Here is a 24,194-nt window from a genome sequence, read left to right as displayed (position 1 = left end):
TGTCAATACACATTTCTACTATATTTTAATGGTCACATATTCTATCATGTAAACGGACCATATTTATTTAACTGGTCGTGTTTCGGGGAACATTACTGTTTCCAGAGTTATTTCCACTTTTTACCATTAAAAATATTACTATAATGGATGTTCTGTAGTTAATCTTTTGTACAATTCTAAGAGTGCTTTTTTTTTTTTAATTTTTATTTATTTATGATAGTCACACAGAGAGAGAGAGGCAGAGACATAGGCAGAGGGAGAAGCAGGCTCCATGCACCGGGAGCCCGACGTGGGATTCGATCCCGGGTCTCCAGGATCACGCCCTGGGCCAAAGGCAGGCGCTAAACCGCTGCGCCACCCAGGGATCCCAGATGTCCCTTTTTGTATGCCTAATGTTGGTTATTTGTGTTTTGCCTTTTTTCTTGATAAATCTTGCTGGGAAGTTATCAGTTTTATTAATCCTTCCAAAGAACTAACTTTGGGGATCCCTGGGTGGCGCAGCAGTTTGGTGCCTGCCTTTGGCCCAGGGCGCGATCCTGGAGACCGGGGATCGAATCCCACATCGGGCTCCCGGTGCATGGAGCCTGCTTCTCCCTCTGCCTGTGTCTCTGCCTCTCTCTCTCTCTCTCTCTCTCTCTCTCTCTTTCTGTGTGACTATCATAAATAAAAAAAAATTAAAAAAAAAAAAAACAAAGAACTAACTTTGGCCTTGTGTTTTTTCTATTTTCTATTATATTGTTTTCTGCTCTTTATTTTTTTCTCCTAAGTATTTTGAATATAATTTGTTCTTCTAGCTTCTTTTTTTTTTTTTAAAGAGTTTATTCATTTATTCATGAAAGATGCAGAGAGAGACTCAGAGACATATGCAGAAGGAGAAGCAGGCTCCCTGCAGGGAACTCTACTCTGGACTTGATCCCAGACCCCGAGATCACAACCCCAGCCAAAGGCAGATGCTAACCGACTGAGCCACCCATGTGCCACTTTATAATAGTTTCTGATTTCCCCTTTGACCAAGGGTTATTTTCAAAAACCTTGAAATTTATTAGTCATCAGGGAAATGCAAATTAAAATCATTATGAGATACCATTCCATACTCACTGGAATGGCTAAATCCAAGAACATTGATGATAGTAAGTGGTGGCAAGGAAGTACAACAGTTGGAACTCTCATATATTGCAGGTAAGATTATAACATTATACAGTTTTGAGAACTGTCTGGTAATTTCTTATAAAACATATGTCTATCATATGATCCAGCAATTCTACTCCTACGTATATGCCCAAGAAAAATGAAACCGTATGTCCAAAAAAAGCCTTGTACACAAATGTTCATGATAGCCTCATTTATACATAGTGCAAAGGTGGAGACAGTCTAAATGTCCATCAATAGGAGAACGGGATAACAATTTATGACATTCATACAACGAAATTCTACAACAACAACAAAAAAGATGAACTACTGATACACTCAACAATATGAAAGAATCTCAAAACAATTGTTAAGCAAAAGAAGAAAGATGCAAAAGAGTATGAACTGTACAATTTTTTTATATGAAGTCCAGAAACAGAAAAAACTAATTTTTAGTGTTTGAAGTAAAGAAAGTGGTTGCCATTAGGGAAGTGATTTGTCAAGAAAGAAATCAAGGAAATGTTCTGGGATAATGGAAATGTTCTATATATTGTTTTGGGTGAGGTTACACAGGTGTATACACACAATTGTCAGAACCTCTGGAACCTCTGGACCTGAATATTAAAGATCTGTGCATTTCATTATATATAAATTTTATGTATTTGTACATATACACACATTATGTATATTATAAAACAATATTGAATATTTTATTTTTAAATATTTTATTTATTTATTTATGAGAGACACAGAGAGAGGCAGAGACATAGGCAGAGGGAGAAGCAGGCTCCATGCAGGGAGCCCAATGGGGGACTCGATCCCAGAACTCCAGCAGATGCTCAGCCCCTGAGCCACCCAAGCATCCCAATATTGAATTTTTTTTAAAAGAGTTTGCAGAATTTCTAGATCTTTGTATAGAATAGATTTATTCTTGGGATGATTTTTCCTTTTTCCTCCAACTCACCCCACATTGATCCTAGAGCCTTCAGTTTACCCTCCATTATCCTACTAAAATTGTGAGCACAATGTGTTTGATCTCACCTCTTGGCTGTTTACCCAATAGTATGAACATTATAGTATTTAAAGCTTTCCCCTGGTAAAAGGTTCCCAGAGAGGCTGATTGTTATGTGCTGAGTAAAGAGTACAGCCCAAACAATTTGGCAACTCCTTATTTTTATATATCAGCCCTTATAGGTGAGTTTCTTGTGTCTTATTAGAATGACTGGGGAAGGGCAGCCCCAGTGGTGCAGCGGTTTAGCACCGCCTTCAGCCCAGGGTGTGATCCTGGAGACCAGGGATCCAGTCCACGTCAGGCTCCCTGCATGGAGCCCGCTTCTCCCTCTGCCTGTGTCTTAGCCTCTGTGTGTGTGTGTGTGTGTGTGTGTGTGTGTGTCTATGAATAAATAAATAAGACCTTTAAAAAAAATAGAATAGGGAAGTAGTACTAGGTAAACAGGAATTGATTTGATAGCTACATCGGTATGATCCCTTTTTGTGATATTTTCTTTCTCTCTTTCTTTCTTTTTCTTTAAGATTTTATTTACTTATTCATGAGAGACACAGAGAGAGGCAGAGACATAGGCAGAGGGAGAAGCAGGCTCCACCCAGGGAGCCCAATGTGGAACTCAATCCTGGAACTCCAGGATCATGCCCTGAGCCAAAAGTAGACACTCAACCATTGAACCACCCGGGTGTCCCTTGTGATGTTTTCTAAGGTGTAGTTTTAAAACATAAGAACGTTTCCCAAACATTCCAAACTCTGAGATAAATACCACCATTCAAGGCTGTTAGAGGTATCTGTTAGAGGCAAATCCATTTCCTTGGAAAGCTAGGCTTTGTGTGTTTCAAGTAGCCCATTTCCTGAAGGTCAAAAATCAAAACAGTGGCCTACCATAGCAGCTATATTCAATTTTACACTCTTTTCATAAAGCCACTCTCTCTTGTTATGTATGTTTTAGGATGTTTTCTGCTACCAGGGTTTATCTTGTTGTTGAGATCTGGCCCCATATCTATGCCCTACTTCATAGGTTTTGCTGACTAAAGAAATGACACTAGCTTTGTCCTGCCTCCCATAACACTTTCTTATGTTTGTTGGCAGCCTAGTTTTAGCCCAAAAGTCATCTTTCAGGAAGCTTTCAGGAAGCTTTTCCAGACTAGGTTATGTGTCGTTATAGAGTTCTACCATCAGAGATTCATCACACTTTATTGTAATTGTTGGACAACTGTCTCCTTCGACAGGCTGTCAGTTTTGGAGAGTAAAAATATTATCTTTTTTGTTCTTTTATTTATTTATTTAGTTAGTTAAAGATTTTTTATTTATTTTTTTATTTATTTTTTATTCATATGAGAGAGAGAGAGAGGCAGAGACACAGGCAGAGGGAGAAGCAGGCTCCATGCAAGGAGCCCAATGTGGGACTTGAACCCAAGAATCCACGATCACGCCCTGAGCCAAAGGCAGATGCCCAACCACTGAGCCACTCAGACGTCGTTGTTCCTCTTTTTATCCCCAGTGCTTGGCATATCAAAGACACTTGTTGAATGAATTCATGAATAACTGGCTGATTAATGAGCAGCTCATGGGATCCCTGGGTGACTCTCTGTGTGACTATCATAAATAAATAAAAATTAAAAAAAAAATGAGCAGCTCAAGAAAACCTCACAAGTTATTTAGTAAGACAGTAATTCCCTTAAACAAACAAGAAACAAAAACACTCCATGGTATTCCAAGACTTTATGTCACAGAACTACAGTCTAAACCAGGTGTAGAGGGGTTCAAAATCTCTAGTAGGAATGAGAAATATTGTCCCTACTCTGTCCATGGAGGAAAATACCATTATGCAAATGAGGACTTCCTTCTGGTGAAATAGTCTGAAAAAAGGAGTTGGTTGTGCACTCTTGTGCTTCTTCCTTTTCTGAGATCAGTGGTACTGAGAGGTAGTGTGCTACAGTGAGGTGGTGATTTAGAACTAGGGCTTTGCCATCAGTGGATTCAAGCTCTAATCTGCTATTTACTCATAGCGTGAGTTTACGCAAGTTACTTGAACTCTTGAAACTTGTTTTTTTCTTGTCAGTAAAATGGGGTAAATATTAGCATCTTCATGGGATTATGAGATTAAAAGGTATATATAAAGTTCCTGGCCTGAAGGAAGTGTTTGTCAAATGTTACCTATGATGATGATATGATAATTTTCCTGAGAAAAGCAGTATCATAGAAGACTGGTCTCAGTCAATCTTCTTCCCTTGAGAGAAGTCTACCAGTTCAGTCCCTGGGAAGCTGGGATTGGTGGCCTGTTTTGGGTTCCCAGAACCCTCAATCACTGCTCTTTCCTGTGGATCCTGTGGCGGGGATGAAAGTGCATCAACAAATGGTGGATGGCTTCCTGCAGGGTCAACTCACATTTAATAGGCAGCAATCTTGGGGGCTTTCAACCTGAATAGCAAACAGCCTGATCATTCAGTCTACAGACAGTCCCCTAAACTCCCTCTGAATCCTGGAGGGGAGGTGGAAAGATAAAGAACCCTTGAATGGAAGGCTATGCATATACATGTCCACCAATTCTTACTTATTATTTATTTTTTAGAAGATTTTGTTTACTGATTTGAGACAGAGAGCAAGAGAGGAGAGAGAGAGAGCAAGAGAGAGAGAGAGAGAGCACGAGTGCAGGAGCAGGGAAGAGGGGCAGGGACAGAAGCAGGCTCCACAGGGAGCCCAACCTGGGGCTTATCCCAGGATCCTGAGATCATGACCTGAGCTGAAGGCAGACACTTAACCGACTGAGCCACCCAGGTGTCCCTTTCTTGCTCCTTATTATTTGGTATTATTCGAAGAGAAAGATTAAACAATTTAAAAATGTGACTGCTGGTTGTAAACTTTAGGAAAAAGATCTAGACAGATGAAGACCGAATTTTTAACAGTGCTAATTTAGTTATTCCTGGGTAATTGCATGGGTAAAGTGAGGGAAGATTCTTTGATTTTTGCTTTTCAGACTCATATTATTTACATTTTAAAATAAGCATGATTTTATTATTAACAACAACAAAAATAGAAAAAAAAATTCTGGGGATCCCTGGGTGGCGCGGCGGTTTGGCGCCTGCCTTTGGCCCAGGGCACGATCCTGGAGACCCGGGATCGAATCCCACGTCGGGCTCCCGGTGCATGGAGCCTGCTTCTCCCTCTGCCTATGTCTCTGCCTCTTTCTCTCTCTGTGACTATAATAAATAAATAAAACTTAAAAAAAAAAAAAAGAAAAGAAAAAAAAATTCTTTGTCTTCCATGGGGTTTCCTAAACCACCCCATGGATGCTGCCTCCCTTCCCGCTAGGTGAGTAAAGAACAGAGGCTTCCAGCCAGTGGTGCCCAGTCTAGATGATGGTGTTACAGATGGCCCTCCAGTTTACACTAAGGAAATTGCACTTTTTGGTTGAAATCCATCTTGTTTATTTTTTTTAAGATTTTTATTTATTTATTTATGAGAGACAGAGAGAGAGAGGCAGAGACACAGGCAGAGGGAGAAGCAGGCCATGAGGGGAACACAACGTGGGACTCGATCCCGGGTCTCCAGGATCACACCCCCGGCTGAAGGGGGCGCTAAACCGCTGAGCCACCTGGGCGGCCCGAAATCCATCTTGTTTATTTTTTATTTTTATTTATTTTTTTCCATCTTGTTTAAACAAGAAAGCAGACAAAACTTCAATGCTATGGTCTCACAACCTTGCAACATTAGCACTCCTCTGGGGAAAGAACTGGGATTTAGCAGTGGAAGCTCCGCGTGAACGTTATCACATTTGAAATGTCTATTGTTACCGACGCCCTGGAAGCATTCCTTTGGAAATCCTTTCCTTTGGAAAGATCCTCGTTCCAGGAAAAGTAAACCATTGGTCAGGCAGGGGGGCCCTGATAGGCGAGGCTGGGTTTGAGAAGCGCCCGCGGCGGCGCAGGAGAAAGCAGCAGGGCCCCTCCCTGCAGCCTTTGGCTGGGTCTTGTCCCAGGGTCGCTCTCCGGAGGGGTGGGGCCTGCGACCCACGCAAACAGCATCCTCCCCCTGCAGCCAGTCCCCCTGCAATTCCAGAACCACGTGGATTTAGATGGATCGCTGGCCTCCAAGGAATTTGAATAGCCAAAGAGATGAACATCAGAAAAGGCGGGGAGGACACTTGGGTGGCTCAGCGGTTGAGGGTCTGCGTCTGCCTTGGGCTCAGAGTGTGATCCCAGAGTCCAGGATGGAGGCCTACATCGGGCTCCCCGCAGGGAGCCTGCTTCTCCCTCTGGCTGTGTCCCTCTCTCTCCCTGTGTGTCTCTCATGAATAAATAAAATCTTAAAAACAACAACAAAAACTTAGACACACACACACACACACAAACTGCAGAAACGTAACTCAGTGGGCAAAAGCAGTTTCTGGAGTCAGATGGACCGGGTCCAATCCAGCCACACAACTTTCTAGCTCTGTGGCCGTGGTGTGTTACTAAGACTCTCTCAGCTTCATTTCCTCATCTGTTACCTGAGGAAAGTGACAATACAGAGATATGATCTGCATAAGGTGCCAAAGCAAAGTGTCTGGCATACTTGGTAAGTATTCAATAAATGAGATTATTCAGGTTCTTGATGTTAGAAGAGAAGGAGGGTGAGTCAGGAGTAAAAGTTTGATTATCTTTGTGTCTCTTTGCACGGGATTATTCAGGAGCAGGATTAGATACCATGATTAAGGGACAGTGGCTTCGGTGAGGTTGCTTCAGCATGGCTAGAGGATAGAGGATGGTGAACATCATGAGATCAGCTGAGCTTTAGGATCAAATTCTAGGTATTCTTGGGTAGGATCAAGTGTCTATTACCTAATTACCCTGAGCCATTTGGGTTATTCATATGAAGATGGCACACACAGTTGCTGTAGTCAGATAAAAATCTGGGAAACTTTTTAACATGTATAAAAAAGAATCTTTTTTCATGTAAAAGGAGCTCTTATAAGCACTGAAATTTCACAAATAAAAAAAATACAGTTGGCCAATAAATATGTGAAAAGTTGTCCAATTCAATGGTGATTAAATAAATGTAAATGGAAACAATTTTTCACCTCACACACTGGCAAAGAATAAAAGGATTAAAGACAAATAATACAATTTTTTAAATGAATGAAGGACTTGAATATTTTTTCCAAAGAAGATAATACACTGTATGTTAGTAAATTGAACACCAATAAAAATAAATTAAAAAAAAAAAACAAAAAAAAAAAACAAAGAAGATAATACAAATAGCCAATGAGCACATGAAAAGATGTTCAACATTATTAACCATCAGGGAAATGTAAATCAAGACCACAATGAGATACCACCTACTAGGATGACTATAATAATAATAATAATAATAATAATAATAATATATATATTTATTTAATATTTTATTTATTTGACAGAGAGAGAGCACAAGGAGGGGGAAAGGCAAGGAGAGGGAAAGGGAGAAGCAGGCTTCCTGCTGAGCAGAGAGCTGACACAGGGTTCATTCCTGGGATCATAACCTGAGTCGAAGGCAGACACTTAAGTGACTGAGCCACCCAGGCACCCTCTTTGTTTAAGAGGGCTCCATGCCCACTGTGAAGCTTGAACTTATGACCCCAATTAAAAGTAGCATACTACCAGCTGAGCCAGCCAGGCATCCCTCTAATAATAATAATGATGATGATGATGATAATATTAACATAATAATAAGGATTGGTGACAATGTGGAGAAACTAGAATCATCGTACACTGCTGGTAGGAATTTAAAATGGTACAATTGCTCTGCGAAACAGTTGGTTAGTTTCTCAAAATGTTAAACAGAATTTTCACAGGACATAGCGATTCTACCTCCAGCAATCTACCCAGGAGAAATGAAACTGTAAGTCCACACAGGCTTGACCTGTGAATGTTCATAGCAGTGTTATTCACCAGAGCCAAAAAGTGGAAACTTTGTGTTGTTTATCAATTGACTGATGAGTGCATAAACAAAATGTGGTGTATCTATACAATGGAATACTATGTAGCAATAAAAAGGAACAAAATACTGATACGCGCTACAACATGAATGAACTTCAAAAACATGTTCAGCCAAAGAAACCAGACACTAAAGAACACATTATTCCATCCATGTGACATATACAGAAAAGGGAAATCTACAGAGACAGGAAGATTCATTGTGACGGAGGGCTGGAGTGTGATTAAGGAGTGACTAGGGGATGGGATGATAAATGCATTCTGTGGGATGCCTGAGTGGCTCAGTGGTTGAGCGTCTGCCTTTGGCTCAGGGCGTGATCCCCAAGTCCTGGGATCAAGTCCACATCGGGCTCCTTGCATGGAGCCTACTTCTCTCTCTGTCTGTGTCTCTGCCCCTCTCTCTATGTCTTTCATGAATAAATAAATAAAATCTTTTTAAAAAGGGATGTCTGATTCCAAGACAGTATGCAGTCCTGTGGTCTACTTGGAAATTCGTATAGATAACATTTCAAGGGAGATGTCCTGTTGGTTTTGACTGGATATTCATATAAACTTTTAAAAGAGATGAGTGATAGAGCTAATCCTTATCTGTAAGTTTTGAATTTATATTGTTTCTTCCCATGTACAAAACCATTTTTTTCCTACAAAAAATAAAAAATAAAATAAATAAAAAAGGGATGTCTGGTGGCTCAGTAGTTGAGTGTCTGCCTTCAGCTCAGGACATGATCCTGGAGTCCCAGAATGGAGTCCTGCATTGGGTTCCCTGCATGGATCCTGCTTCTCCCTCTGCCTTTCTCTTTCTGTGTCCCTCATGAATGAATAAATAAAATCTTTTAAAAAAATCTTTTTTAAAAAAAGAATTCTAAAATTAGTTTTTGGGATGTATGCAAATTCTATAAACTTACTAAAAATCATTGAATTGTGCCCATGAAATGAGTGAATTTGATGATGTATAAGGTATATTACAGTAAGTTAAAAAAAAAAAAAAAGAAGAAAAAAAGAATTGGTAATGACCAACATATTGTTGGAAGTGTCAAGAAATAGGTAACCTCACGGTTTTTTCTAGAGAACAATCTCTCCGTATATACAAAAATCTAAAACATGCACATCCTTCGACCTACCACTTTTACTTCTAGGAATTTATTCTAAGGAAATAGTCAGTTACTTGGGCAGAGACTTCTGTACAAGGATATTTCCTAAGATATTGTTTAGTATCTTGAATATCTGGAGTCAATTCAAATATTCTCTAACAGATAATTGATTAAATAAATATGGAAGACTATGCAGCTCTTAAAGAGCATGATGTAGGTCTTCATGTATTGACATGGGAAGATGTTTATTGATATATGTTTTTATTGTTATGGAAAATTTTCAACATAGAGGTAGAAAACAGGTTATAATGAGCCCTCATGCATTCATTACCCAGCTTCAACAATTACTATGGCATATGAAGTCTTGTTTCATTTGTACTCTCACTTAACTTATTTTTTGTATTATTATTATTTTTAATTTTTATTTATTTATGATAGTCACAGAGAGAGAGAGAGAGAGGCAGAGACACAGGCAGAGGGAGAAGCAGGCTCCATGCACCGGGAGCCCGACGTGGGATTCGATCCCGGGTCTCCAGGATTGCGCCCTGGGCCAAAGGCAGGCGCTAAACCGCTGCGCCACCCAGGGATCCCATTTTTTGTATTATTTTGGAGCAAATCCATGACATCATTTCTTTTTTTTTTTTTAAGATTTATTTATTTATTTATTCATGAGAAACACACACACACACACACACACACACACACACAGAGGCAGAGACACAGGCAGAGGGAGAAGCAGGCTCCATGCAAGGAGCCCGACATGGGACTCCATCCTGGGTCTCCAGGATCACACCCCGGGCTGCAGGCAGCGCTAAACCCCTGCGCCACCGGGGCTGCCCCCAAGACATCATTTCATCTGTAAGTATTTCAGTATGTATCTCTGAAAGAAAAAACTCTAATAAAAAAAAATCACCACACAGGCACTGTCTGGCTCGGTTGGTTAAGTGCCTTCAGCTCAGGTCATGATCTCAGGGTGCTGGGATGGAGTCCCGCATTGAGCAAGGAGCCTTCTTCTTCCTTTCCCTCTGCCTGCCACTCCCCCTGCTTGTTCTCTTTCTCTCTCTCTCTGTCAAATAAATAAAAAGACTTTAAAAAATCACCCCAATATTAAAAAATAGTAATAAATAAATCTTTAATAACCTCAAATATCTAGTCAGTGTTCAAATTTTCAGTTTTGTCACCCAGGCATCCCTTTTTTGTATGAATTCTTTTTTTTTTTTTTAATTTATTTATGATAGTCATATAGAGGGAGAGAGAGAGGCAGAGACATAGGCAGAGGGAGAAGCAGGCTCCATGCACCGGGAGCCCGACGTGGGATTCGATCCCGGGTCTCCAGGATCGCGCCCTGGGCCAAAGGCAGGCGCCAAACCGCTGCGCCACCCAGGGATCCCTGTATGGATTCTTAAAAATACATTGATTTATAAGTTTCCTCCATCTACGTATTTATGTGTGTGTGAGAGAGAGAGAGAGAATGTGCTTACTTGCAATTTATTTGCTGAAGAAACTGTGATGTTTGTCATGAAGTTTCTCACAATCTGGATTTTCCTGGGATACCTAAGTGGCTTAGTGGTAGAGTGTCTGCCTTCGGCTCAGGGCATGATCCTGGCATACTGGGATCAAGTCCCGCATTGGGGTCCTCGAGGGGAGCCTGCTTCTCTCTCTGCCTATGTCTCTGCCTCTCTCTGTGTCTCTCATGCATAAATAAATAAAATCTTAAAAAAAAATCTGGATTTTCCTGGTTGCCTTCACAAGGGATAGTTTTGACATGTTTTCCTTTCTACTCCCTGTTACTTTATAATTGAATGTAGAGCTTTGATGGCAAGATTGGGGTGGCTGGCTGGCTCAATTGGTAGAGCATGCAACTCTTGATCTTGTGGTTGTGAGTTTGAGCCCCACGTTGGGTGCAGAGATTACTTAAAAATAAAATCTTGAAAAAAGACTACTTCATAATTGGTGTGGTGTACTTCTTTTTTTTTTTTAAGATTTATTTATTTATTTATTCATGAGAAATACACACAGAGAGAGATAGGCAGAGACACAGGCAGAAGCAGGTTCCATGCACCGGGAGCCCGACATGGGACTCGATCCCAGGTCTCCAGGATCACGCCCTGGGCCAAAGGCAGGCGCCAAACCACTGCACCACCCAGGGATCCCCGGTGTGGTGTACTTCTAACAGAAAGCACATAGTGTCTGGTTGCCTCTTTCTAAAAAGTTAGCATCCATCTATGATCTATGTCTCAATCAATTCATTAGAGATTGCAAAATGTTGATATTCTAGAAAAAGAAAAATTAAGTATGTTATAGAATGGACTACGGCACAGAAATAAAAAGGAACAAATGTTGATACAAACAAGTTAGATGGATCTCAAGGACATTATGCTGAGTGAGAAAAGCCAATCTTAGAGGTCACATACTATATGATTCCATTTATATAACGTTTTTATTTTTATTTTTAAAAAGATTTTATTTATTTATTCATGAGAGACACAGAGAGATAGGCAGAGGGAGAAGCAGGTTCCATGCAGGGAGCCCGATGTGGGACTCGATCCCAGGACCCCGGGATCACGTCCTGAGCCGAAGGCAGATGCTCAACTGCTGAACCACTCAGGTGTCTCTATATAACACTTTAAAAATGACAAAATTATAGTGTTGGGAAATAGCTTAGTAATTGCCAGAGGTTAGAGACATATATTTTTTTAAGATTTTATTTATTTATTCATGAGAAACACACACACACACAGAGGCAGAGACACAGGCAGAGAGAGAAGCAGGCCCCATGCAGGGACCCCGATGTAGGACTCCATCCCAGGACTCCAGGACCACGCCCTGGGCCGAAGGCAGGCACCAAACCACAGAGCCACCCAGGGATCCCCAGGGGTTAGAGATATTGGGGTGGAGGGTGGTGGATATGACTATGAAGAGGTGCTATGAAGAAGATCTCTGTTGTAGTGGAATAGCTCTGTATCTTGATTGCAAAGGTAGTTGCAGGAATCTGCACAAATATAAAAATTAGTGAAAGGAAAAACAATTAGTGAAAGGGAATAAAGGGAAAGGAGAGAAAATGAAAATATCAGTGAGGGTGACAAAACATGAAAGACACCTAACTCTGAGAAATGAACAAGGGGTAGTGGAAGGGGAAGTGGGCAGAGGTTTGGGGTGACTGGGTGATGTGCACTGAGGGGGGCACTTGGTGGGATGAGCACTGGGTGTTATGCTATATGTTGGCAAATTGAACTCCAATTAAAAATTTTTTTTAAAAAAGGAATCTGCACAAAGGATAAAATGACATTAACATTATAGCCGCATCGATTTCCTGGTTTTGATATTGTACTAGAAGAGCACATTGGAACTTTTTATACCATTTCTGCTACTTCCTGTGACTCTACAAGTATTTCAAAAATAAAGTTTAAAACAGTGAACGAGGGCAGCCCTGGTGGCGCAGCGGTTTAGCGCCGCCTGCAGCCCAGGGCGTGATCTGGAGACCCTGGATAGAGTCCCACGTCGGCTCTCTGCCTGGAGCCTGCTTGTGTCTCTGCCTCTTTCTCTCTCTCCCTGCATCTCTATGAATAAATAAATAAAATCTTTAAAAAAAAAAAACAGTGAACGTATAGAACCTTATGTGTAGTATGAGTCCACTTACATACAAACATTTTAAAAATTATTTTATTTATTCATTTGACAGAAAGCAGGGCTAGAGAGAGAGAGAGAGAGCACAAGCAATGAGAGGTGGGGGACAGAAGGAGAAACAGACTCCCAGCTGTGCAGGGAGCCCCACGTGGGGCTCAATCCCAGGACTCTGGGATGGTCACCTGAGTTGAAGGCAGCTACCTAACCCACTGAGCCACCCAGGCACTCCTTATGTAAAAACATTTTAAGTAATAATTATTATTTATTACTATCTTCATCTTGTATTTGAGAAAACTGAGGTTCATATTAAGGGTTGATTGTCAAAGTCAGCCTGTATTCTTAACCACTATGTCATGCCGTATGTATATTTAGCCATCCAATAGTTATTGTAAAAAGTTTGGACAGACACACTCAGCAGGGAGGCTGCTTGAGACTCTCTCTCCATCTGCCTCTTTCAGTCCCCCAATCCTCAAATAAATAAATAACTCTTAAAAAATGTTTAGACAGACACATACCATTTGTTATAGTGGTTATTCCTGAGAAGGTAGAATTGGGGAAGCGAGCTTTAATTTTCAGCTCATAGGTTTCTGAATCATTTGACTCATTTACTATAACATATGACTTTCATAATAAAAACATATGAAAGAAATTTTCACTTTGAGGGGGAAAAGGTAAAACCTGGGAGGCATCCCTTCTTTCAGGCCTTAATGATGGAAGTGGATTATCCAATAGTCCCCACCATCATTCTGAAGGCTGAAGCTTGGCAGGGTGGGACCCCTGGAGCCCCTGTCCCCCCCCTTTAAAGAAGTAGAGTGGAGATTCCAAATCCTGCCACCCTACTGAAATGGAGTATAATTTTTTTCAAGGGTGTCTCAGTGTTCTGTCATTCTTTCAACAAATAGTTTCTGAGCATTTAAGAACCCCTGAGCAAAAAAAATGAGTGGGAAATATCAGAGAGGGAGACAGAACATGAGAGACTCCTAACTTTGGGAAACAAACAAGGGGTGATGGAAAGGGAGGTGGGCGGGGTTAGGGGTGATTGGGTGACGGGCACTGAGGGGGGCACTTGATGGGATGAGCACTGGGTGTTATGCTATATGTTGGCAACTTGAACTCCAATAAAAAAAAAAGAGAGAGAGAGAGAGATAAAAAAAAAAAAAAAAAAGAACCCCTGAGCTAAGCCTGGGACATATGAGGTGATGGGTCAATAAATACTTGTTCTATGAATGTGTTGCAAGCATTGTGCCTGGATCTTGGGATACAATGAACCAGACTTACGTAAGATGCTCGTGGTTAAGTGGGACCGTGATATATAGAAAACTATAATCCTGAGACAAGTACATAAGAGATTATAATCCTTTGGGTAAACTCTAGAGCAACAGCAAAACCAGTAATTTTTTTTTACTGCACCTGACTCTAAGCTTTGTGTCCTTTAAATCCTCCCAACTACCCTTTGAAGTAAACACTACTTTTATTTTACAGATGAGTTAACAGTTTCCAGATGAAGAAATGAAGACTTTGATAGGGATAGGCACAGGGGACCTATGCAGCACAACGGAGGGGTCCTAATCCAGTTTGTGGGTTTCAGAAGAGTCTTCGAAGGGAAGACATCTCATTCGAAACCTACATTACAGGTAGAAGGCAACCTGGCCTGGTTTAAGAGAGGCTGCCTTTTCCAGGTGGAGAAAAAGCCTACACAAAGGCCTGGGAGTCAGGGAGAAATAGCTGTGGCCTCTCCTTCTGCAGCACTAGCTTTCATGGTTCAAAAGCAAGCATCTGTTCTGTGCTAGCTCTTCCTGTCTTCCCCCAAAGACCTTTTCATCATCTTGTAAATGGCAGTCTGCAACCAGATTGCCCTTCGGAGTACCAGGTCCCTTCAAATATTGCCAGGCTCCTGGGAATGGGTGGCTGAGCTGAGGCCTGTCACACTCATAGGATGGCTAGAGCAAGATCAGTGTGGCCTGCTGCTGACACTAAAGCCAGATAGGAAGTTAGGCATGTGTGTATGTGCATGGGGTCCCCTTGGTGAACCACACCCTCCTCTAACTTAACATGGATGCTGTGAGGGAAACAAAGTCCCTTTTGCGGTCTAATTTCAGTGGTTTCTACAACCTGTTCTGCTCCCTAACTTGAGTTCTGCAGTCAGGGCATGCCTTTTTTTTTTTTTTTTTTTTTTTTTTTTTTTTTTTTTTTAGGGGATGCATTTTTAAGGCATCTGTAACTTTTGCTTTTTCCACTGGTTCCAGGCACAGTCTATCAAACTGTGGGGAAGAGAAAGCAGCATAGGGAATGGAAGTAGGGGCACTGGTCACTCTTTCTTGGCCCTGCACCTATTTCTGGAGACCCAGGTGCTCTTTGCCGGCCTCCAGAGGTAGAGGGCTGGAGGGGGGATTCTCACCTGGCTCAGCTTCAGAGTGTGGTTTTCTCACCTATTTCTACCCAGATCTAAAATTTCTACCCAAATATAAAATTTCCCCTGTGAAGGCCCCAGGGAGACTATTGACCCTTACCAGAGAAAGAGACAGTAAGTTTGGAATTGGGCCTCTGTCTAGGGTTTAATAATCATCATAAAGGTCTTCCTGGCTAGGATACAGGAGCTTGGAGCCTCCTAAGGGGATTTCGCATTAAGGATCCTCAGGCCTCCTTTGATTCTCTACCCCAGGGAGTCTCTAGGCTGGGCCTTCAGAGGTGGCCAAGTACTGCATAACTATGGATCCTTACCACACACAGTATCAGATCTTCAACATTTGGTAATAAAAATGCCTAGCATTTATTGAGTACTTTTTAGGCACCAAACCCCTCACAACTGTCTTGGGCAGAAGATACTCTTACAGATAAGAAAGAGAAGGCTTAGAGTCCTTAACTGCTCAAAGTGACAAGGCAAGCAAAGATGGCACTGAAAGCCCAAGCTGGGACTCTGAAACCAGTGCTCTCTACCTCCAAGCTAGCTGTACTTCCAAACCTGTCCATCTTCCCCTCCTGCTGGTAGTTCATCTTCCCGTGACCTCCTTGTATCAGGAGTTTTTCCCAGGCCCCTTTCTCACCTCTGGTCCACGCACTAGGATTTTCAATACCCCCATCATCAATCATTGTCTCTCCAATTATTCAAGACCCTCCTAGGACACAAAGGGATTAATTCCCCAATCCCTTCCAATTGAGCTACCCTTCCATCCTTTCTGGAGCTAGCCAATCCACCTAGAGGTCAAAAGTAGCCAGTGCCAGATGGGGCTATGTGTAAGATTCCCTCATTGCAGGATCAGCTCCTAGAGAAGGTTGAGAGGTGGCCTAGGCCAAAGCTTCAAGTCCTCTTTCAGCAAGTTCCTCCTTCCCAGGGTGGCCAAATTTCGGTCCATTCCAGGAGGCCCAACAACAGGGCTGAGGGTCGGGGAAGCTTCTTGTCTTCAGCACTCTTGCTCTACCGCCTGCTAGCTCTATGGCCTTAGTCAAACCACTTGGCTCCTCTGTGCTTCAGGGTCCTTATCCACACACTGGAAATAAAGATAATACCTATCTCCTCAGGCTTTGGTGAGAATTGAATCATATAATGTCTGTAAATCATCTAGCACAATGCCTAAAATTAAATCCCAAGGAAAAGCAGAAAGGTTTAGGTTATTAATTTAGCACCACTAGCCCTAATCCCTCACTCCCCAGGGACAGATTTCCCTTCCCTCCTATAGATCCCTTGGGAGGCCCTGGCTGGGGGGAACTGGAACAGCATATAGGGCAGCTGGAGTATGAGAGCCAACTGGTTCCATTATTATTTTCTAGCTTCACATCCCAGGACTCCCTAGGAATAGCTATAAACCCAGGCTGTCCACCTCTCTCTACTTCCCAGCAGCTTTATCTCCTAACTTGACCCCTAAAGTCTGACACTTAATAGGCCCATCTGTATTTTGACAATATAGTAAAAAAAAAAAAAAAAAGAGGGGGGCTCCCTTTGACCCAGCAAATCCACACCAAGAAATGTACCTTGAAATAACTAAGGAGCCTCACAAGGATTTTGTTATAAGGATGGTCCTCTCAGTGTTATTTATGAGCAGAAACAAGCTCTGTGCCTGATGATGGGTAATTGGCCACACACACACACATACACATATCTCTCCAACACCACAGTCTATAGCAATTACAAATTGTGCAGCAGGAGAAGGTTTTAGTGATAGGAACAAACGTTCAGAGTATGTTTTGTTTAACTTTTCATATTTTTGAGGAAAATGATAAAACTTATATGAAGTAGCTCTGTTGCTTATCTGTGGTTTCTAATTTATTTGCAAAAGAGCATATATTTATCCTGTAATGAGAAAGTAAAGCCCGAGTTTGGCAAAACTTGGGTAGGGATGGGAGCTGATGGACTGGCTTTATATTTAGCCCCTGGATGGATTCCTGTCTTCTTGTGGTCCAGTGAACTCCAGAATAAGAAACCTCAGCAGAGGACAGCCCGGATGGCTCAGCAGTTTAGCACCGCCTTTGGCCCAGGGCATGATCCTGGATACCTGGGGATCGAGTCCCATGTGGGACTCCCTGCATGAAGCCTGCTTCTTCCTCTGCTTATGTCTCTGCCTCTCTCTCTCTCTGTGTCTGTCATGAATAAATAAATAAAATCTTAAAAAAAAAAAAAAGAAACCTCAGCAGATCTAAAAGTTTGGGTCAAAAGAAAGGCAAGAAAGAAGACCCAAGCTCTAATATAGTCCCTTTTTTGTTACTCTTTGGCATCAGCAGTTGTGTGTTTGATGATCTGGAGAGTCGGGGACATCACCAGGCAGTGCCAAGGAGGGCACTTCTCTATTTTTGATTCAGATAATCGATGCTTTCTTGTTCTTATGCAAATGGACTTCCAAAACAAGCCTCCAAGGAGCAGCCTTCCATCCAATGGGCCCTTTGGTGTTCACTGGCACCCAAAAGGTCTGAGCTACCTCCTCTAGAGGTGTAGCCCCTTCGTCGACCTTTCTCCCATTGTCTGCCACCTTCTATTGTCCTCTGTTCTGATCTGAGCCCAAGCTATAAGGAGGAGAGGAGGATGCTCATCTCTACTCAGGCATGCTGTGAGTGACTACAGAGTTTTAACAGGGGTAGTTCATATTTGATCAAAAGCCTGCAGAAGGCTGAGAGGATAAGCTAGACACTAAACTTCCGCATCCTCAACACAGCCTCTTAAGTACCTATTTTTTTATTACTCGTGTGTCATGTTTAGCACTAAGCACTTTCACAGTATCATCTGAGGCCAGTCTAGGCCTCTAAGCACTGCACTACATTGTCCCTAGTTCATGTCATCCTCTCACACCACAGGTCACATCTTGTTCTGATGGTTGACTCATCTCTGTCATTAGACTGGAGAATGATGACATCATTCTGGGGCAAGAATGACATCATTCTGTCTGTCCCATCTACTGGGCATTGCCCAGCCCAATGTCTGGAACATCTACTTGTAAGTACTGAGGAAAGACTCGGATGGTTGGGGAGGAGTTTAATACTCTGTGTCCCTTACCTCAGTTCACTGGATGCTTGGGATGACCTGACTGGTGAGGAGTGCTGAAGGACATGGCATAAGCATGGGCATATCAGGTTGTTTACATGGATCTGCTAGGGTCCAGATTACCCACAGAGACTGTCAATTCAGATCTCTATCAGCGCACATGGTCTCAGATCTGGTCTCACATGTGCTTGCCTCCTGTTTTCAGGGGGTCAGGTGCCAATGGGCAGGTGACTCATGTGGCATCCTTTCCCACATCTGGAAAAGCTACTTAAATTGGTATGCAACAATAGCTTCCAAGAACCTATAAACCGGTTCTGTCCAGAGACCTGACCCTGGTTTCTGGGGATAGGGGTGAGGGTGTCTCTTCAGGGCCTGGACACCTGTTGGGCTAGAGGGTGGAGGAAACTCTTTTTCTTTGTTCCTCCCTCCCTGTTCCTCTTCTCTTTTAATATCCCAGCTCAATTATCTCCTTAGCTATTTTTGTCCCTCGAACTAAGCACAGAGTGCTCAAACATATTCATAATTGTGACACATTGTTTCTTAGTCTTTCCATTTTGTCTCTTATAATGCCAGTTCTGGGCATCTTAAAACTTTGGGATTATTGGGGAGTATATGACAGGTAGGCTTTTGAGATGGGACTCAAATGTGAGGAGAGAAAATGGGAAAAGGTATTCAGGTCAAGACACAAAGAAGTCTCTGATAAAACCGCCAAAGATGTGGGGGAGGAAGAGATGGCAAATGACAGGAAATGAGACTGAAAGTTCCTTGTAGCCTAAGCTAAAGGTTTGGACTGGATCTTGAGGGCAGTCAGAAGCCATTGAAAAGTCTGGGTCAGGGCATCCCTGGGTAGCTCAGTGGTTTAGCGCCTGCCTTTGGCCCAGGGGGCGATCCTGGAGTCCTAGGATCAAGTCCCGCGTCTGGCATGGAGCCTGCTTCTCCCTCTGCCTGTGTCTCTGCCTCTCTCTGTGACTATCATAAACAAATAAATCTTAAAAGAAAAGTCTGGGTCAGTGATTATATTCCAGCAACACAAAGAGAATGGTTCAAATACCTGGTATGTATTGGCTACTTGCTTAATGATTAAAAAGATGAGTCATTTAGTCCTCCCAACAATCTTTTGAGGTGGCATTACCATTTCTATCTAATCTGAAGGTAAACTGGAGCAAGGGAAGATTGTTCCTCAAGGTCAGAGCTAGCTGTTGATTTCCAAGTCTATTCCTTTACTTAAGCTGGCCCATCTGAGAGAGGGCAGGGTTCCGGGAAGGGTTCTGGGCAGGGCAGAACGGCCGACCAGGCCCCGTGGCTGCCTGGTGCGGGTGCGAGGATGGCATCGCTCTCCAGAATGGTGCCCAGGTTTCTGACCCGCGTACCCCTGGGGTGCGCAAAAACGCCCACGCCCTGGGCACCAGCGTGGAGGCGGGGTCAGGGCCCTCCAGGCAGCGGCCGGGCCCGAGGCTGCGGCTGCCGGGACAGGCCGGGACCCGCCGCCGGAGCCCAGCGGAGCGGAGGCCGGAGCGCTTGCTGGCGGGCCGCCGGGTGTCCCCGCCCCGCCCCGCCCCGCCCCGCTCCGAGGGCGGCGCCCAGGACCGCCCGAGCAGAGCCATCTGGCGGAGGCCGGGGCGCCCGCGCCGCGTGAGGTCACCGGCCTGGGCACGCCGGAATGGCAGGGGCTGGCTCGGCGACCACGGGGACGGATCAGGGTTTGGGACCAGCGGCGGTCTGGGCTGCTCTGACCTCGGTCTAGCTGCGGACTCGGCGCGCACCCGAGGGTGGGGCCTTCCGACCTCGGCGTCCCCGAGGTGCCGCGCCTTTCCCATCCTCGCCCTGCGGGTCGTCAGACGGCGGACGCGGCCCCAGCGGTCTGTGCCTCCCAGCCCCTTGACCCCCCACATTGAATCCTTCCCTCCCTCCCCTCATGCCTGCCTCCCGCCCTCCCTCCCTCTCACACCTCCAACTTCCCTTACCAGATTTTGGTTTCCCTCACACATTCCCCTGCCTTCTGGCTGCTTTCCTTCTCTCATCTCACAGCGAGCGCATCACCACCGGCCTCTGCGGATGCTACAGTCCCACCTCCTCTCCCAAATCCGGCTGCTTCTCTGTCCCCACTGCCTCTTTCTTGATTCAGGCCAATGTCTGCTCTGGGCTGAAGCGCTCTTCTACCCATTTTCCACATTGCAGAGGAGTCTTTGTAAAGATTCTGTCGTTCCCAGGATGAAGGCTCTTGAGTGGCCTTCCTGTTCCTTTGATATAAAGACCTTACTGGGTCTGACCTACTAGCCTTTCACAGCACAGCACCTGTGACCTCCAGCCCATCTTTCATTATGCCTTTCTCACATGGTGAGCCACAGTCCCACTCGTATCAAAATCACTCGTGGAGCTTGTTAACTATGCTGATTTGGGGTCCCCGGGCCCTGGAAGTGGCACCCATGTTTAACAAGTCTGTGGTTGAGACCACTTCCTGCAGCTCCTGAAAAATCCCAGAGCTCTTCCCATCCTCCCCCTCTCCCTCCCCCCCACCTCACCCAGCCTAAATGCAAGTCCCCCCTCCCCAGAGACTGTATGGCCCCCATTTCCTTCAGATCCAGTTTAAAGGCCACCTCTCTCCTGCTCTCTGCAAGCCCCGGGCTTACTCCCAAACAATGTTTATTAAGTATAGTTTTGTCTGTCTGCTCCTTTGTCTGTCCCTCCAACCAGAACGTAAATTCCAATGGCAAGGTGCCTGGCACAGAGAAGGAGCTCAATAAATACTTGTTGACTATAGAATGAATGACTATCTGGGAATATTCTGAGCTCAAGGCAATTCTAGGACCTGGCATGATAGCATGAGAAAGAAGAGCAACCCAGAATAAACCAGCCCTGAAGATGGAAGAGAGGGAATGATTGGGCAACAGTGGACTCTTCCGGTTCCCCTCGCACTGCTACCCACAGCAGTCTGGTTCAAAGGCACACTCCTCCCAAGGAAGCCAAGGAGAACCTGTGCCTATATATCAGCCTTCTTCTCTATGGCCTCATGGGCCTATCCCTCCTCCTCTGCTGAGGGTTTTGAGTCTGTTTTTCCCATCCAGATCATCCGGGGATGGCGTCTTTGTTCTCCTGGTGGCAAACTGTCTCTCTTTGCTTTTTGGCTTATCAGAGAGATCTCAAGCCCATTCTGTATGAATGATTCATTATAGCCTCAAGGAATGGAAAGCCAGACAGTCAGCTTCAGCCAGCAGGGCCAGCCCCTCTCTAGCCTGTAAGAAAGGCACTAAGGGAAACCAGCCAGCAGGTGCCCTCTAAAGCCAACAAAGACCACTGCTATGTCCTGTGTCTTCTCTGGATACAGAGTCAAGGTACTCTAACCGCTGCCCTCAAATATGTCTCCAGCTAGTTGGGGGTTGTGGGAAGGACTTGAATTGGGTCTATAGCAATGGTAATAGCCACTAAGATTCTTTTTTTTTTTTTTTTTTTTGAGAGAGAGAGAGAGAGATAGCAAGATAGAGCAAGTGGGAGGGAAGGAGGAGAAGAATGAGAGAGAGAGAGAGAATCCCAAGTCGGCTCCATGCCCAGTACGGAGCCCGACTCAAGGCTCCATCTCACTACCCTGAGATCACAATCAAGAGTCAGAGGCTTAACAGACTGAGCCACCCAGGCGCCCCCCACCCCCTGGATTCTCACTGAATGCTTACCACACGCCAGACACTGCTCTAAGCATTTGACATGCAGCCTGTCTCATACCTTAAACAATCTCTTTGCAGATTAGGAAACTGAGGTCCAGGGAGATGAAGCCTGTCTGTACAGCTGAAGTGATGGGTATCAAGCAGTGGTTGAGAGTGGTAGGGCGGCTTCCCTCCTAGTCCAAATGGCCACCAGGTGTCACCAGTGCCAGCCACATGGACAGCCTTTCGCGTGTAGAAGAGATAGGCTGAGTTGAGGAAGTGTGGGTGAACTTGACCAGCTGGGCTCAGCCAGTCTGAATCACAAGGAAGTTCCTTAATTGGAAAAAACAAATTTACCTCCTTGCCCCTCCTCCACTAGAAAAACACCCTCATGACTTCCTCAAAAGCCAACTTGCCTGGGATCTTAGGAACTCACAAATTCTGTCCAGTATGGAATTCTCTTACAGTCTTCCCTCCCAGAGAGCCCACCAGGCTTCCTATTATAAACTCCTTTGGTGATCACAGCTCACTCCCTCATACACACCGTATATGATTAGAAGATTCTTCCTGATTTAGAACCAAAATTTGACTCACTTTGATTTATCTTAGCTTTGTCTTCTACGGTTACACAGAGGTTGCTCAGGTCTCCTGAGTTCATTTGTGTGTTTACTGTTTGTGACTATATGCAGAGCATGTCCTATGTGTCAGGCCTTGGGGCCACAGCAGAGACCAAACAAGGTTGATGCTGCCCTCCGTGGCTTATAGTCTGTCCAAGAAACCAGCAACCAACCAGCAGTAACAATAAAGCATGCACAAAGCCAAATAGGAAAGATTTAGACTGACACAGAGCAGGAGGCAAGGCTCTTACCCAGCATGGGGTCTGGGAAGACTTCTTAGGAAGATGTCCCTATGGTCTGGTGAGCAGCTACAAGGCTTTTCAAATGCCAAAGTTTTTTTTTTTTTAAGATTTTATTTATTTATTCATAGAGATGCAGAGAGAGAGAGGCAGAGACACAGGCAGAGGGAGAAGCAGGCTCCATGCAGAGAGCCTGATGTGGGACTCGATCCAGGATCTCCAGGATCACGCCCTGGGCTGCAGGTGGCGCTAAACTGCTGCGCCACCAGGGCTGCCCTCAAATGCCAAAGTTTTAAAGAAAAATCAGGGGAGGTGCCTGCATGCTTCAGTTTGTTGGGTGTCCAACTCTTGATTTAGGCTGGTGTAGTGATCTGAGGGTCATGGGATTGAGCCCCATGTCAGGGTGCATGCCAGTGGGGAATCTGCTTGAGAAGTTCTGTCTGCTCCTCCCCCTCTCTCAAGTAAATAAATCAATCAAAAAATAAAAAATAAAAAGAAGAGGAAAGAAACAGTGGGAGAATTTTTGCTCATGGCCTGAGCTTAGTCTGCTTGCCGGGAAATGCAGCATCATGGGGTGGTAGGGGACGGTTAGGGGACCACACAGGCGACAGGAAGAGCCATCTAGGCAGTGAGAGAGAGCATGGAGTGTCTAGAACACTGAGAAGGCCTAGTCTTGTTGGAGTGCACAATTGAGAAAGGAACTATGAGACAAGAGGCCCCAAAAGAAGGAAGAGACAACTTCCGGCCCTTCAGCAGCTTCTAGACACCAGTGTCTGATGCCCAGATCTGGTCTGATATCAGGGATGGGGGAAGCATGAGGTCACCTTCCATGATGTGGATCTACCTTTCCATGAACACAGCCCAGGAGGGCAGAGACCTTTTGATGGCAAGTTGAAGTGCACCTGAGGTCCTCTAAAGCCCGTAAGGATGTTTCGATCAAACTGCTAAGAAGCCAGAGTGTCCCCATCGAAGGATCACATAGCTGAGTTAATGAACCTTAGGCTGAGCTGTTTTTCCATTATTCTCTGGCTCATTTCTTTCTCAGTTTTGATTACTCATACAGTATGTACTCATTTTAATAAACATTTCTAAGTACAATAAGGAAAATGAAAATCCAAAATTATCTCAGATTATTATATCTATTGCTGTGTAACAAATTATCCCAAAACTTAGCTTCAAACAACAAACATGGATTATCTTACAGGTTTTCAGTTTCAGGAATTTTGGAGTTGCTTAGTTGGGTGGTTCTAACTCAGGATTTCTCATGACATTGCAATCAGGCTGTCAGCCAGAGCTGCAGGAATCTGAAAGTTTGACCAGGGCTGGGGGTTTCACTTCCTAGGGTGCTAATTTGTTTGCCTGGCAAGATGTTGCTGGTTATTGGTAGGAGGCTTTGAAGCTCACAACTCGGACCTCTCCAT

General features: G+C 44.1%; 1 protein-coding gene across 1 annotated transcript in view; it reads left to right on the top strand.

Annotated features, from left to right (window-relative positions):
• The window catches only part of STING1 (stimulator of interferon response cGAMP interactor 1), a 160,236-nt gene that overhangs the window by 120,547 nt on the left and 15,495 nt on the right, over positions 1–24,194 (top strand). The window lies entirely within an intron of this gene.

The sequence above is a fragment of the Canis aureus genome, chromosome 5 (genome assembly GCF_053574225.1).
Source record: "Canis aureus isolate CA01 chromosome 5, VMU_Caureus_v.1.0, whole genome shotgun sequence".
Classification (NCBI taxonomy): domain Eukaryota; kingdom Metazoa; phylum Chordata; class Mammalia; order Carnivora; family Canidae; genus Canis; species Canis aureus.
This window is presented reverse-complemented; position numbering and strand designations above follow the sequence as displayed.